The following is an 11,622-nucleotide window of genomic DNA, read 5'->3' on the forward strand; positions in this document are numbered from 1 at the left end:
GATGATTAAGCCAAGGAAGAGATTAGTCAAAATATGCTGTTTGGTTTTGTGACGAGTTTGGAAGTCGACCAAAAATGCTAAAAATACACAACTAAAGACTAATGCTGTAGTAGTGGTGAGGAGATGATGCCAGTTCATATCATTGTATTTGAGAATTAACGTCATCACTTGTATGTCAACCAGCGTTGCCGACAGTTTTTGATCGGAAATCGTCAAAAAAATCGTCAAATCGTCATTAAAATTTGAAAAATCGTCAAAAAATCGTCAACATAGTCCAAAACTCAGTTTGGTTACCGTTTAATGCGATTTTTCGCTGATATTTTTGTGAATGAGACTGGCAACTTAAGATATACAACCCACAGCAATAAATCTAACCCAATATCACTTAAATACCCTATAAAAACAGCACTCAGTAGATGATAGTTTCCTATGGTTATCGAGTTTGCATTAATGCAGCATGGTAAAGCTGGGTACACATTGTCATTTTGAATTACAGCTTAGCTCAAAAATCGCTTTCTTGACAGTGTGACACACCATGTTTGTCGGTACACGTACATTTTGGTCGTTGGGCAGTCGGAAATTGATAAAAATTGTCATTCAAAACTCACGGTGCTCTTGAAACAAATTTAAATGGAAGGTGCTTACACCTGGGAAGTTTTAGCGGATTCTGAAACTACAATGTCCATAGATGAGAAAAATCAAAAAACAAAAAAAATCGCCGGAGCGCTTCTTAAATAAATCGCGATTCAAGTTGACATTTTTAGGGGTTGTTTAGGTTTTTGCGATTTTTCTTGGAAACCGCAAGTCCCATCAAAATGGGAATAAAGAAGATGTTGTAGCTATCAAAATTCTCTACAAGATTGACCTTAATGATATTTTCGTAGGTTTTTCAACTTTTGTGATATAGAAGTTTAAAATGGGACAATTTAAATTCAATTCAATTCTGTATCGTCTCCTTATAAAACAATGTCATGACTGTAATTTCCCAACTTAAACTTATAAATCTAAAAAAATGGTACAACCTAGGAAAAATTACATAAGCCAGTCTTGTAGAGAATTTTCACAGCTATAAGATTTTCTCAGGTGCCATGCCGATAAGACTTGCCGTATTCAATCAAAATCGCGAAACACTAACAAAAAAACCTAAAAATGTAAACTGAGCTTCTTTATCTCAAAAATGGTACAGCCTGAGAACAAATCATAAGCGTCAATCCTGTAGAGAATTTTCACAGCTACAACATTTTCTTTAGCTCCATTGCGATTGGACTTGTGGTTTCCAAGCAAAATCGTGAAAACCTAAAAAACACCTAAAAATGTGAATTTTTACCGCGATTTATTTAAAAATCCCTACAACGATTTTTTCTTGTTTTTGGATTTTTCTCATCTATAAACATTGCTGTTTCAGAATTGACAAAAACTTCCCCTGTGTAAGCGGTTTTCATTAAAAGTTGGTTAAGACGCACCCTTCATGACATTGTTTTATAAGGGGGCGATACAGTCAGTGCATTGTCCCAATTTGAACTTCAATATCTCAAAAATGGTAAAACCTACGAAAATACCGTAAAAGTCAATCTTGTAGAGAATTTCCATAGCTACAACATTTTCTTCAGTCTCATTTTCATTGGACCTATGGTTTCTAAGCAAAATAGTGAAAACCTAAACTACCCCTAAAAATGTCAACTTGAATCGCGATTTATTTAAAAAGCGCTCCGGCGATTTTTTTTGTTTTTCGATTTTTTCATCTATGGACATTGTAGTTTCAGAATCCGCTAAAACTTCCCAGGTGTAAGCACCTTCCATTTAAATTTGTTTCAAGAGCACCGTGAACTGGCTGACAGTTTAAAGGGGGCATTAATAGGATGTTAATAAAGCTGGACTCATATTTTTTACAACAAAATAGATACAATTAATATTTTATCTCGAAAACTTTTCAAGGAAGATTTTCATCCATTAACAAAACTAAACGATATGTGCCTAAATATAGCCACTCCGTCTGGAAATTGCTATAAAACATTAAATAAGCTTAAAAATCGAGTTTGGAACATTGTTTTTCTTAAAATCTTTCGGAAATTTTGGTCAAAGTGTAGTTATCGTCTTTTATTTCATGCATTTCTGGCTTAAGTGAAAAATCGTCATTTTGGACCAAAAAATCGGGCCAAAAAATCGTCAAAATGACGATAAATCGTCAAATTCGGCAACACTGATGTCAACACAAATGCCACATGGATATACATACGTATATGAATATATGACGTCATTCACATACATGATAAATAAGTTGAGTTTAATTTCGCTTTTAAATTGCACTGATGCTGACATTAATTATATTCACTTTTTTGCCGAGAATAACAAATTTACATTTAATTTGTTATCGTTTTTTTTTGTGTGTTGCTTACAAACAAAAAATTTTGTATTTTCTGATATCAGTTATATTGTACCCTACTCACTCACTTTGCTCTGTCTGATAGAATGACAGTTATCCATAGGTTAAGTTAATCAGTATGTACATAAGTACTTATCTCTCAGAGGCGATTTTTCTTAGGAGCGGCTTATCACTTGGATTTTATTTATCTCGCATAAATAATAATTTCCAATATGAAAGAAGTTAGCAAAGCCTATAGTCCAAGAATTCAGAGTTTTATAAGGGAAAAACGTAGGCTCACTAGGACCTTTAGGAGATCATTGGATCCCTCTAGATTTCCGGCTCTCAGGGCTGACATAAGAAATCTAGATCGAATCATTGAATTTTTTGGAAAATATAAATGTCAACAACAAAACATTTTGACAGGTTAAAACTGCTGTCGGTCTTTCAGTTAGGGACCCTGTTGGTGATTTGGTGGATGCCTTGGGCGTTCGCATCGTCGATGATAACATGAAAGCCGAGTCCATCGCTGATCACGTTGAGGGAGCGTTACGACCCATGGTTGGACCGATTGATCATTCGCTACACAGCTTGGTACACCGAGATGTAGAGGGGATGGACGATCGGTCCCCCTTGGTTACCTTCTGTGACGCGTTCACGGCGGACGGTTCTGCAATCGGTGACGAAACCAGATGGAGGGAGGCTGGTTTCGTAAATTCTGAGGATACCGGCGGTGCGATTGCGCGCAGACCCAATAAAAAGTCTAGTGGAATCGAAAGAATCCCCGACACCGCCTTAAAAAAGGCCGGCTCTGTCGTCTTTGGATTCTTGTGTATTTTATTTAACCCCTGTTTTAATGTAGATTACTTTCCTAAGGCTTGGAAGGAGGCCATGGTTGTGCCTCTTTTGAATAGAGATTCTTCGCCTGAAAGCTGTGGCAGTTATCGGCCAATCTCAATACTCTCGGCATTCGGTAAATTATTCGAATCATTTATTCTGAGCCGTATTAGGGTTCAGGCCGAGGATAAACGAATTTTGAAGGACAACCAATTTGGTTTTCGCTGGGGACATTCCACGTCTCACGTGTTAACGGTATTTTCTTCATTCGTCATTAAAGGGTTCGAAAAGCGCTACGGCACAGTTGCTGTTAGACTCGATGTTGCTAGGGCGTTTGACTCGGTATGGCATAAAGGCATTCTCTTTAAAATGAAACAATTTGGCTTCGATGCGCATACATGTAGATTAGTGTCGAGTTTCCTTGGGGATAGGCATTTTAAAGTAAAGGTAGGAGATCGACTTTCGAGCCGAATATCAGTAAGAGCAGGGGTCCCACAGGGTTCACTTTTGGGCCCTATGCTCCATAACATATTTGTTAGCGACATTCCTGAGCCTCCCCGGGGAGGCTTGCTTCTGTCTTACGCCGACGATGTCATTCTGGCGGTTTCTGGCCCTAGAGCTAATTCTCTGGGGGCAATGCCTTAATATATATCTGGACGAACTACACAGGTATTTCACAAGGTGGCGCCTTAAACTTAATGCAGAGAAATGCTCAGTCATTTTCTTCAAAGGCAAATCCAAGATTGTTTATCCTAATTTTAATTCGTATGCACCTGTTCTTAAAATTGGGAAGTCACGGATAAAATCAGGTACCTAGGTGTTATTTTCTGTGAGAAGCTGGAGTTCATCCGACACTTGGATTTTATACTCGATAGAGCGAAATATACTTTGGTTACCATAGTGTTCTGCGTCATACCGGGGGTCTGGCCAACAGAATTAAACTATTAGTGTACAAACAGATCATTAGACCCGTGGTCTCATACGCCTTCCCAGTATGGTTTACCATATCATCTGCTCAAATGGAGCGGCTCAGGCGATGGGAACGGTCTATTTTGACATATTGCTTGGGATTAAAACCTACCACCAGTGATGATGGAACAATAAAAAACCCTCATGCAGGGTAACATATGATCTACCCGGTATAGAAAGAATTGATAGATTTTTAATAAGAGGTGCCTTAAACTTTGTCGAGGCGGCTAACCACCTGGACAACTCGCTGGTTGAGAGATCCCTGGAATGCTCCCTTGACTCCGAAACACTACGCACGCGCAAACATTTACCCCCTGCGGCGTTGCCTAAGCTTAAAGATGAGGGTCTTTTGTATAATAATAATGAAAAATTGATGTTTTATCATAGAAGATACAACAAAATGGATTTGACTGACACTGTAATTGCTTTGTAAATATTAGTAAATAGTAGCTTTAAGTCTTAGTTATAAGTAGTTTTAAGTTCTAGTATAAGTATTTTAACCTGAATTCGTCTTTTTTAAATTGATTTTTTGGGCGTTTAAATATTCTGATATGAAATTTGTAATGTTAATGATAGTTTGCTAGTGGCCTCATCACAGCATAAATTTTAGGACTTAAGAAGGCGGCGCATTGTCGCATGTTTACTTTTCTATTAATCTAGCAGTAAGCCATTCTGTTTAGCAATAAGAATTATTCAATAAAAATGGCTTTAGCCAAAAATGAAAAATGTTCTCCAACCTATTTTGCATCATAATCAGGGTGATATTTTCCTCATCCATTGACGGGCTTTCCTTATGGAATACGACTACTAAAAGCGGAGATATTCGCATAAGAAAAAAAACTTTGAATTTTTGTCCACATAATTTTTGCGCCCATTCCGAATCTTGAATATTATCCGACCATCACCAAACTCATTATGCTTCTTCTGGGAGCCCTATTAACCGCAAAAATTTCGTGACGATCCTATCAAATTGTGACCTGTAGCGTAATTACAAAAAATGAAGAAATGGGATGCATTGCGATATCTCCGTTGTTTAACCACCTACGCCAACTTAATTTCCATCATTATAAAGATGAGATTTTCTACTTTCATAGTCAAGCTTTGCTTTTGGAAAGTCCTCAACCAAAGCTGTGATATTCTTCATTATAATTAAAATCAAAAAATGAAAAGTTAGGTTTAATTTGCGACTATTGTGAATATCTTTGTTGTTTGACCACCTACGACAACCCACTTTAAATCGTTAGAAATGTGATATTTACTACTTTTATTGTCATTGTTTTTGCTTTTGGTATACCCCTTATAGAAGCTGAGATATTCGCTTTGGAAAAGAACGTTGACTTTTTCTCCAAATAAGTTGTTTGCCTATTCGGACCTCTAAATACTATCCGACCATCACCAAAATCAATATAAACACCCAAAGTTTGGTTACGATCCGATAAAAATTTCGACCTGAAGCGTGATTACAAAGTTTAGATGCACAGACATGCGAGTGGAGGGACGGACACGCATAGCCAGATCGACTCAGCTCATCGAGACATTAATTTTGGTGTATATAAATATGGGTCTACGACCATTATTTCTACCCACATAGTGGTGTAGGGTATAACGATCTCTATCGAACTTTTATTTTTCAAATGCAAGAGCGTTTTTGCAGGGACGAGGAGTTTTTCTTTTCAATCTGTAATGACTTTCATTGAGCGAAGAATTCGGAAGTTGTGAGTGTGGCTTTGAACAAATCGTGCTAAAAATTGTATTGTCGACTGCGTGTTGCCAGATGTCATTTGACTTGTTTCTTGGAAAGTTTGACGGATTTTGCCTAAACTTACTCGGGAAAGTTTGTCATACCACCATGTGTTGGGTTGTTTACAGTGACTTGAAAAAATCACTTTGCAAAAAATTGAATTTGCCTGTGATAATTTTCGTACGATCATTTTTCGCAACTTTCGACGATCAAATTAAATTTTTGTATGTCGATAAAGGACCATCCTATAGCACTATGAAAATCTGGTTTAATGAATTCAATCGTGGCCGACACTCGCTAAAAGACGAAGGTCGTGAGGGTCGTCCAAAAACGGGCGTTGTGCCAGAAAAAATTAAGCCATGCGTGAACGGAAAATACAAGATCGGTGTATATATACCGTGAGATTGAGACATCTTTGGACATTTCTTACGCCAACTAACATTTGTTGTGGAATGAACACCTGGCCGCAAACATGTTTTTTTCTCTCGTTAGATCCAGCTCTTGGATCCATGTGTATCAGCCCGAAACAAAACAGCAATCGACCATGTGGGTCTTCAAAGGCGAGTCAAATCCAACGAATGTTGTTCATGGAAGAAGCACTTCGAAGCAAATGGTCGTCAGTTTATTTTGCGTTCATAGGCCGAACTTCTTTTTCGAACCCCTTTTATATAACTTTAACCAAAGAAAATGGGTACCGAATATTATGCGCTATACTTTGCAAGATTAATGATAAAAATCATGAATATAGGTCCACGTTTTGGTATAGCCTCATATATTTTCTTCCTTTCTCATAGGCCAGCACACCATTTCGATGAAAATATTCAATGTAGGTCCCTGCCTTGGCCACATTTCCCAAACGATTTGGTTGAAAATTTTTATTTTGGTTTCTTTTGGAGTTAAAAACCTTCGTGCAGAAGATTTTCAATAAAGGTATAGATTTTGGTATTGCCCCCCTATAACGGTACCTCCCAAGTCCTTGTTCCGAACCGATTTGCTATGGAGTGTGATGAATTTCAAATGGGGTGATGGTATTAGGCCAGAAGAGGAAACCCCCAAAAGGGGTTTGAATTCTCAGGCCAATTTTTGATTTTATGATAAAGTCCCCCGTATAAAGGTACCTCACAAGTCCATGTTCCGAATTGATTTGGTATGGGCTGTGGCAAATTAGCGATGATATTAGTCTAGAAGAGTTAACCCCTAAAGGGTTTTGAATTCTAAGGCAAATTTTTCATTTTTGCATGTATATTTGCAAATTAAATAAAAAATATTTTTATTTATTTTCAGGTAAATATGTATGTCACTTTATGTCGTTTTATATACAGTTGGTAATATTTATTTTTTATTTTAATCATTAAGATAGGTCGTTATACTGAAATTACCGGAAAAAATAAGCTACATTGTTTTATTCATAAATGCACTAAAAGGAAGAAACTATTTTTTCGCTTAGCATCAAGTAGTATATTCTTCTTAATGATGGAATCTCTCAAATAAAACACTTGCCGTTTAATTTTGCCACCATTTATAATTTAAATGCAAGCGTTTTATTTGAGAGATTCCATCATGAGAAAGAATATATTTATTGAGGCTAAGCGACAAGTAATTTCCTAGTTTTAAGTGCATTTCTAAATAAAACACTGAAACTTAAATTTTTTAAATTATATTTTATTTTTAACTTTTTAGTAAATACATTTTTTTGACCACTGAGAACAAAATTATAGGCCGAAAATTTAGATAAAAATTTTAAAATGCCTGAAATCGTGTAGTACCGTTATATAAAGGCTATACCAAAACTTGAACTTATGAACTTATTTTTGGTGGGGACGTTTCTGTACCATTGTGGACTCTAAATGCCAAGTTACAGCCAAAAAATGAAGATAAAATCCTTAAAACACTTGATATCGGGCGGTACCACTATATGGGGGCTATATCAAAACCTGGACCTATGTTCACAATTTTTGGTGGGAAATGTCGGTATCATTGGAAATGATAAATGACAGCTAATTCGGGCAAAAATGAAGATAAAATCCTCAAAATACCTGAAATCGGGTGCTACCGCCTTATGGGGTCTGTAGGAAAAACTGGGCCCATATTTATGTATTATCATCCAAATCTGAAAAGTGTGCAAAGTTTCAGTTCGATTGGTCAACTGCAAAAGTGTGGAAAATGAGTTACCAGAGTTGAAATGCAAGTTAAATAAAACACTGTAAAATGGACTAATCTTTGTTTTAATTTCATATTCATGTATTGTCGTCCAAATCTGAAAAGTGTGCAAAGTTAAAAGGTCTCGTCACATAAGAGGATTTCTGGCTTAATTCATTAAGTTGGATGTTCTTCCGGCTTTAAGTCAAAAGTCAAAGCATACGAAAATCGTGTTTCAGCACAAATATAGATGCGGCAATTTTACGCGGCTGAATGTGTGCTGAAACACGATTTTCGTATGCATGTAACTTAATGAATAATATGGAGGGTATAATTAAATATGTCATTCCATTTGTAACACATCGAAATATTCATCGGAAACCTTATAAAGTATATATATTCTTGATCAGGGTAAAATTCTAAGTCGATATAACAATGTCCGTCTGTCCGTCCGTCTGTAGAAATCAAGATACAGCTCGCAATTTTTAAGATAGAGTTTTGTAATTTGGTATAGAAGTTTCTATTACTCCTAGGATGTTTGGTATTGCAAATGGGCTATATCAGTCCACGTTTTGATACAGCAACCTCCCGATTATCGGTATTTTTAAATTTTTAGCTTTATTATCACACCATAATGACTGAAATTTGGTACTTAGTCTTCGTTGTGTGTATATAACTTTCCCCCAGAATTTTGTCGGTATAGGTCCACGCGTTCATATACCCCCCATAGAACGGTACCTCCCGATTATCAGTATTTTGAAGGTTGTGGCCTTAATATTCCTCCGAAAAGGCTAACATTTGGTATTTAGTCTTCGCTGGGAGTAAAAAACTTTCCCCAGGATTTTGTCGGTATAGGCCCACGTCTTCATATAGCCCCCACAGAACGGTACCTTCCGATTTTCCGTATTTTAAAAGTTGAGGCCTCAATATTCTTCCCACTTGGCTGAAATTTTGTGTTTAGTCATCATTTGGGGTATAAAACTTTGAAGGTATAGATCGAAGTTTTGATATAGCTCCCATAACACGGTACCTCCCAATTTTCGTAATAGTAAAGGTTGTGACGACTATATCCAACCGAAATGACTGAATTTTGTTATTTAGTCTTCCAGGGGTTTATAAAGTATTGCTGAAAAGAATTATTAGGATATGTCTACGTCTTCCTTTATCCCCCATAGAAGCAGACCTCATAATTTTTGGTATTTTTTAAGTTTTAGCCACATTATCTTACCAAAATATCGGAAATTTGGTAATTAGTCTTCTTTGAGTCTAAAAACTTTCCGCAGGAATTTGTCGGTATAGATCGACGAAATTTAATAAGTAGTCATCTTAATAAACCAAAGGAAACTAATTGTTCCATTTTAGAAGTATTACAAGGTATAACAAGTTCGGTCCGTTCTTACTTGTTTCAATTACCTCCATAATCGGAAACCGTTATATTGGGGCTATATCAAAACCTGGACCTATGTCCACAATTTTTGATGGGAAATTTTCTGGACCATTGAGATATCCAAAAGTCAAATTACAGCCAATTCGGGGTAAAATGAAGATAAAATCCTCTATATATGTACTTGAAATCGGGTGGTACCTTTATATAGGGGCTATACAAAAACTGGACCTATGTCCACAATTTTTGATGGGGAACTTTCAGGCTCATTGGGAACTCCAAAAGTCAAACTACAGCCAATTCGGGGTAAAAAATGAAGATAAAATCCTCAAAATACTTGAAATCGGGTGGTACCCTTATATGGGGGCTATTGGAAAAAATTGACCCATATTGGTTTTGGGCTCATATTCATGTATTGTCATCCAAACTTGAAAAGTGTGCAAAGTTTTATCACGATCATTCAACTGCAACTGTCTTAAAATGAGTTACCAGATTTGAAATAAACAGACATGAAACAGAGCAAGTTAATAAAACACTGTAAAAACTGATTTGATCATACGAAATTAAAAGATCTGATTAAGAGAAATACGAGGGTAGTTTTTGATACCGGAATGCTTACAATGTTCGTTTTTTTGCCAAAAAGTATAGACCATCGTAGGCGTAGTCCCTTTTAACGATACTACTCGATTTGGCGTATTTAAAAAAAATGCTACATATTCCATCCGTAGTTTGGAATTTTCGACATTCAGTCTTTTTGAAAAAAAAAACAGTAATGGATCCACATTTTTTGTTTGCTTGTTGAAGACATCGCAATGTTAAAAATTGTATTTAATGGATATTATTCTTCAGAATCTATCGACGTTGTAGTGTTTTTTATAATCGACTCCGTTAGAAATTTATTTTTATTATTTTTGCTTTTTTTCTTTAATTTTGATTAATTATCCCAAACGATGATTTAATGCGCCAAAATATGTATATTTCTAAGCTATAGCGGATACATTGCAGTTTGAATTCACATGAAAACGATACAAGAGTTTATTGATCGCTCAAACGGTTTGTTTTTGTGATGATGAAGCACTGGTTTAAAACATGTTTTCGTTTTTATATTTCTTTGTAACGTATTTTTGTTTGAGTATTTGCAAAAAAAAAACTTAGAAACTAAACATGAAACTTGTTTTAAATTGCACTTTTTGCTGTTGTTTGAATCCGTTGTTTTTCTCTTCTTTGCAATGTTGGTTATCCATCCACATGCAATTATGATGATTCAAAGTTTGTTATTAATTTTATTTTTTTTTTTAATTTTTCATTTTGAAAACTAAACCACAAATAAATGCTGATATGGGTAAACCACTAAAATCGTATTATTGTATTTAATTCAATAAATTTTAAAATTTTAATTAAAATTACACTAAATTATATTATGACACATGTATGTAAATAAAATGCAAAACAAAATCAACACTCACAATTTAGAATTTAGTATTTTAATTTTCTTCACTGGCAGTGTTCTAAATTAATTGAAATTAAAATCAATTACACGTTTTTTTTTTCTTCTTCAAACCACTAGTTGTATGTTGTTGTATACTTGTTAGTACGTATGTATGTAGGTATTCTTAATTCCTTCTTCCGTTTCACTACACTACCGCCACCGTCGGTCGCCTTTTCCAAGCAATGCCTTTTTCCGTTTACCGATCTACAGTGCAATAGCTCAAGATTCAAACTAAATAAACGCTGCCACTACCCACCGAAGCTCTGCAAAAACATCATCATTAAATCGCTTAAACGTTACATTGAGTACACAAAACCAACAGCAAGTAAGCAACAAGTTGCTGATGGCGACGGCTCCATAAACTCTCCTCTCTTTCGCGTTGATTCTTATGGGGGTTTTTTAGTCGGCATGCATTGCTTGCCATTCGAATAAACCCGCACACACTCAAATTCATAGAAATGCTACTACTACCCACAATTGGATAATAAATATGCCCCCTTATTTCAGTACGCTGTCTGCTAGATGATCGAATGAAGTTTTGTTTGTTGCTCTTTGTGAGTGGGTTGTGAGAGCTTGTGATATGTTAAGAATTGATATTGGTATGGGCACCTTAACACATCTTTGTTTATTTCATTCATTGTAGATCACTCAGTATATATATTTAAGTAGTATTGGAGCGGCTGCTACCCACATACGTATAC

General features: G+C 35.9%; 1 protein-coding gene across 3 annotated transcripts in view; it reads right to left on the reverse strand.

Moving 5' to 3' along the window:
- Positions 1-11,419, reverse strand: part of pain (transient receptor potential cation channel family member painless) — a 122,813-nt gene extending 111,394 nt beyond the window's left edge. Inside the window, exons 1-2 of one of the 3 annotated variants that reach the window (XM_073988543.1) lie at positions 11,242-11,419; positions 10,899-11,184 (exon numbers count right to left, since the gene is read on the reverse strand). The gene's annotated coding sequence lies outside the window, so the exon portion shown is untranslated. Of the gene's footprint in view, positions 1-10,898; positions 11,198-11,241 lie in introns of those variants that run through there. The other 2 variants (XM_073988544.1, XM_073988546.1) reach the window with 2 other exon arrangements.
- Between the last annotated feature and the right edge of the window lie 203 nt (positions 11,420-11,622).

The sequence above is a fragment of the Musca autumnalis genome, unplaced genomic scaffold (genome assembly GCF_047663935.1).
Source record: "Musca autumnalis isolate F117 unplaced genomic scaffold, ASM4766393v1 scaffold_5, whole genome shotgun sequence".
NCBI classification, from domain to species: Eukaryota; Metazoa; Arthropoda; class Insecta; order Diptera; family Muscidae; genus Musca; species Musca autumnalis.